The sequence below is a fragment of the Panicum hallii genome, chromosome 5, assembly GCF_002211085.1.
Source record: "Panicum hallii strain FIL2 chromosome 5, PHallii_v3.1, whole genome shotgun sequence".
Classification (NCBI taxonomy): domain Eukaryota; kingdom Viridiplantae; phylum Streptophyta; class Magnoliopsida; order Poales; family Poaceae; genus Panicum; species Panicum hallii.
The window spans coordinates 37,841,606-37,847,419 of NC_038046.1; positions in this window are offsets into that span (position 1 = coordinate 37,841,606).

Consider the following 5,814-nt stretch of genomic DNA (forward strand, 5'->3'; position numbering starts at 1 on the left):
TGCTGATCGGCAGGACAAGCAGGAGGTGCTGCAAGCTGCGATCTGCTTCCTCTTCACCGATGCGCGACTACGTTGGGGCGAGCTACCCCAACTCTACCTCAACTGCACTGCGCATCTAGTGGTAACGATCAATGATCATCCTCTTACTTGAGATCCTTGTTGAACGTGGTAGAATTATCAATTCGTGCTAGCATAGCATTCTCGTTTCCTTACAGTGGTACCAGAGCGATCATGTTTAGTCTTTGGTCTGGATGCACATATAGGGATATGCTTTATTTAGGGTTTTGCAATCTATTCATATGCGATGTATAGATTGATGCACGATGTGGGAACTGTACGAGTTGATAGATTGGTTCGTGTTCTTTCTCTACTATGCTCACAACATGCCGATACCGGCTGGAATCACCATCTGGGATAACTATGCAAACAAGAAGAGATTGAACCGACATATCTAAATCATGTGTTGCAGTCTTCTCCGATGCACTTATCGCGATGGTCAATGTGATTGATCTAGTGAAAATAAGGGACATTATGAATGACCCGAATCGGCTTGATTGGATCAATCCTATGAGATTTTCGTAGTGATTCTATAAATACGATCTATGTTCGTCATTGCAATCTGTTGATAGTGGCCTCTTCATACGCCTACAGTGGAATATGTTCCGCGCCTAACTCTTTTTTGGAGGGTATGATGTGAATGGTATGGCCTCAATATCATGTGATGATCTGTGTGTAATAAGTTGTGTGACCTACGTGTCACTAGTTAAAACAACCAGGTTGAGGTTGTCCCATTATTGTATAATGGCCTGCGTATCGACATGTGATACTTGATCCCCTCATGTAATTTACTTTACTAGTGCTATTAAATATAATAGCTTAATATTTATCCTTGGAGGCTTCGAGCATGATGGCGATGATGATAACCACAAGATAGGAAGGATGGCAATGGAGGTCACCATGGAGCCATGGCGATGGAGCCCATTGTGGTGCAAAAGGCCATAATGTTCACAATATAATATAATTATATGCCTGTGATGTTTATTTACATGTCATGTTATTTTTTCATATCTTTCATATGGTCGATATGCTTTTAATCATGATAGAATAGCTTCACTCACTGAAGTTGAGAACTTTGATATCCTTTTCCAATACCTGCACCTATTAAAATTTTGATTGTTGTGTGGTAGATTTACCAAATTAGAGTACCATCAACTATCATCATGAATAGGGTGGGTGTTGGACATTCACTAGCATAGTATAGATTTACTCAACAAAACTATCAAAATGGTTTTGGGCTTTAGGATATGGAGTTGGATCCAGGGCATTGGATGCCACCCAACAGACAAGAGTCGTATAGAGATATGATTAGAAATTTGTTGTTTACCTATGTCACTAATTTTGTAGCTGTGAAGCCAAAACTCACTAGGATTTTAGTGAATATGGATTTTGGTCCCCTATATGTCCTTAAAGGGAAAATGATGTTAATATAGTGGGAGTCTTCTATTAAATTTATTAATAGAAGCATTACATAAAACTTAGTGCTAAAACCTTGCTTTTATTTTAATGTTGTAGATCATGTCTGCCAGTAACACTTCCACTTTCAATTTGGGATCTGTTCTTGAGAAAGAAATGTTGAATGGAACAAACTTTATTGATTGGTACTGCAACCTGAGAATTGTTCTTGAGCAGCCATACCCTGATGAACTCCCTTTGGGATCTGTTCTTGAGAAAGAAATGTTGAATGGAATGAACTTTATTAATTGGTACTGCAACCTGAGAATTGTTCTTGAGCAGCCATACCCTGATGAACTCCCTGACGGAGCAACTGCTGCAGCCAGAAGAGCTTATGAGAAGCACTGCAATGACTCACTCAATGTCAGCTCCTAACCACGGGGCAGCGCAACGTATTGTTATTGGATAATGATGAGCCTAAGACCTATATGGAAGCAAAAATATGGGACCAGACTCTAAGAAATGGCTTGGATCCATGAAATCCGAAATAGAATCCATGCACGACAATCAAGTTTGGAACTTGGTTGATCCCATTGATGGTGTAAGACCTATGGAGTGCAAGTGGATTTTTAATAAAAATATAGACCTGGATGGAAATGTTCATATCCATAAAGCTCGATTTGTGGCGAAGGTTTAAACAAATTCAAGGTGTTGACTATGATGAAACATTTTCGCCCGTCACAATGCTAAAGTCTGTTCAGATTCTTCTAACTATTGCCACATTTTATGACTATGAGATATGGCAAATGGATGTCAAAACGGCTTTCCTGAATGGAAAACTTAGTGAGAATGTGTATATGATACAGCCTAAAGATTTTGTTGATCCTAAAAATGCTGGAAAAATATGCAAGCTTCAAAAGTCTATTTATGGGTTAAATCAAGCATCTCAGAGTTGGAATATTTATTTTGATGAAGTGATCAAAGGGTTTGGCTTCATCAAGAATGAAGAAGAGCCTTGTGTTTAAAAGAAGGCTAGTGGGAGCGTATTTGTATTTTTGGTCCTTTATGTGGATGAGATATTGTTGATCGGAAATGACACTCCAATGTTCGAAGCCACTAAATTTTCACTAGGAAAAAGTTTCTCAATGAAGGATTTAGGTGAGGCTGCATATATTTTGGGCATTAAGATCTATAAAGGAGCTGACTGATGATGCCATGCTTATCCGGGTCTGTGGCAGAACCAACCTGAATTACACTGGCTCAAGTACGCAAGTCCTGTCTCAAGGGCTCCGTTCGTACTTCAAACAGTGTAACCCCTTGGCCTGTCGGGTAATGTCCCGATAAACCACCGAAAGCAGGATCCAACAAGTTACCTCGCACGAAGGCGAGTCCAGACATACAATCACCATCATATTTTACATCACAGATACTTCTATTACAAGAGTTTGCAGAAGTAGCAAAGGTTCCAAACTGATAGAAATTATTACAAACCAGTTTAAAAGTTCAAGTTCGCGGCAGCGGAATTTAAAGTACAACAACTGTACACGTCGCCATTATGGATATCCTGCTAAGCCATGGCATGACATCACTTGTTATGATCAGTGTTGGCCGGGGACGGGTCCCACTCCACGGACCAACCATCAGGCAAAGCATAGGGCCAAGGCATGGGGAGGGTAGGGTCTTCAGGGACATTACCTGAAATAACATAATGCAAGGCTGAGTATTCTAATACTCAGCAAGGCTTAACCGGAATTGGATATTCTTAGCCCATAACTAGACCATGAAGGCTTTGCAAAGGTTCTGGATTTAGCTTTTGCTGAAAAGCAATAAAGAGTAAATCCTTAATTTCATATTTTAGCTTTCTGTTTCTAGTTCCTTTAACCATTCTAGGTAAGCACCTATAACTACTCAAGCAAGGTAAAGCCTCTTTAAAGCATATCTCAGTATTACTCGTCATAAGATTTCTCTTGTTACTCTATGTGGCAGAAAAATTAAGTAGTCTCAATCTCCGCGAGAAACGGACGATTCTGAATCAAATTTCAACCCTTGCAAGGTAAACCTAACTCACACGCTTGGAACACCGACAGGTCGTTCCGAAGCAACTATTTGCCTTTCATTCTGGGTCGTGGAACAATGCCACCATAAGCGATTGCAGGACCATATGCACATCCAATGTGCAGGACATACGTCTACAGTGCGACTGTATGATCGTATTCCCGTCTGCTCTGCAGAATGTACTCCCACATGTCGGTGCGTGTAAACATAAAATAAAAGTCGAGTGGGGGGGGGGGGACGAGTTCACTTCCCGGGCCCATTGGTTACTAGGCTTACCGCTTACCATATTTCACGGCATGTGGCTAGTACTTTCAAACACTTAACTGCCACTACCACACACCGCGACCTTAACCAAATTCACCAACACAGATGGGGTATCATTTCCTTCCATGATACTACACATAACTCCGTCCGTCATCCTTATAGTGATTGCAGGATTGGAAACAACCAATTTCTATGTCGCGCGAGTGACAGTAAATCACTCGACTTCTACCGGTTCTATTAGCATAGCACTAGTCGGACCCAGTTTCTAATATTCAGTACATTGGTTCCTAGGAATATGCATCTAGGGTTTTCAGACAACTCCTAAGAACTTAATGCATAAGTATATATATATATATATAAAGGTAGATGGCAGTGTAAATAAAGTAACGGGTTTATGTCTGGGGCTTGCCTTCACTGACGAGGCTGGGGTCAGAGACGTTAACAAATTCTTCTGAACTCGGGTTCGGGGCTTCAGTTAAATCTCTAACGACGTTCCCGAGGTCTTCAGAGATTTCCACTTCAGATTCCGGGAGAATCTGATAGTCTCCATCGGTGAGAAGTGTCGAGTCTACATGTGATGTAAATGACGTAGTTTAGAAAATGCATAGAATCTTATTCTATTTCACAATAAAGTTGCAATCCAAAGAAACTAACATTACATGCTAACAAACAACACTATTTCCCTTTACTGGGCAGTCATTTATCACGTATTAACCAATTTACCTAGTTACATTAAGTAACCTGGACATGACACACTACTCAAGAGTAACACTTCAAAATATTTTCAAAATTTTTCATGAACTAGAGCTATTGTTCATGAATTTTCTTTGAAAATAAGCATAAATTCATAACTTGGGGTTATAGCCTACTATTAATTCTAATACTTTTACTATGGATTACACATGCAAAAAGGAAGTTAGGGTATAAATTTCAGATACAAATACTAACAGAAACATCCTTAATTAAAATCTAAGAATTTTATCAACATACAATAAAGGTACTCGAATTTCTAAGTAATTGAGCAGTAAAGAACTCAAAATTTTTACACAGAGCTACACATGGGACATACAACCTAAGTTCCAAAATTCAGCCACAACATATGCATATAACATGAGATACAATTAAAACACTCATTTCCTAATATTTAATCTACATCAGAAAATACACATCTATGGCTCAAACTCACTATATAAAAGTATTCGAATTTAACATAAGGAATCAAACAAAACTAGTTTGGCATTTTTATGAATTTTCTACAGTTTTCTACACATTTTTGAAGTTCACAGCTTTTGAATTGGGGGGGGGGGCTCTGTAATCTTGCAGGAAGTCCCTTAGAACTTTTGAAATCATTTCAATCAGGTCCTTGGCTCGTCGGGGAAGAAGGGCAGGGGCGTTGCCGGCCAAATTCCGGTGAGGGGGGGTTGCGGGGGTGGAGAAGGGCTGGCCTACGGGCACCAGAAGCTCACGGCGCATCCATGGGTGGGCTTGGGAGGAAGAGGGGATGGCCGGAGGTGGGGTTCCCGCGGCGGCCGAGGCGGTGGCAGAGGGGAGCTCGTCGGCGGGGTGCTTCCCGGTGAGGAGGGTGGCCAAGCTCGGATCTAATAGCTGTACCAGGAGGAGGGGAAGCTATTGGGGTGGTCGGATTGGATGGAGGAGGGGCGGAGATAGGGGATCAACGGCGACAGGAGCTTACTGGTGAGGAAGGGATTGACGGTGAGGTAGTTCCGATGGAGGTCCGGCCACGGGGAGTGGCTTGGGAGCGTCAGTGAGGTGAGGGAAAACTTCCCAGGGGGTTGTAGTGGTGCGGGGTGTACGGGAATGGGCTGCTGTTGTCGGTCAAAACCCACCGGAGAGCAGCGACAGGCAACACGAGGAGCCGGGAGGCTTCCGGGACTACTGGTGGGTCCCGGTCCCTCGGTCAACGGCCCAGAAGTTCGGCACACGCCCTAGCTCGATGAAGTGCTAGGTGTGCCACCTGATCTATACCTGATCAGGAAGGTGTTAAAGTCATTATCAGCTACGTTCCTGCATGCACAGCCATGT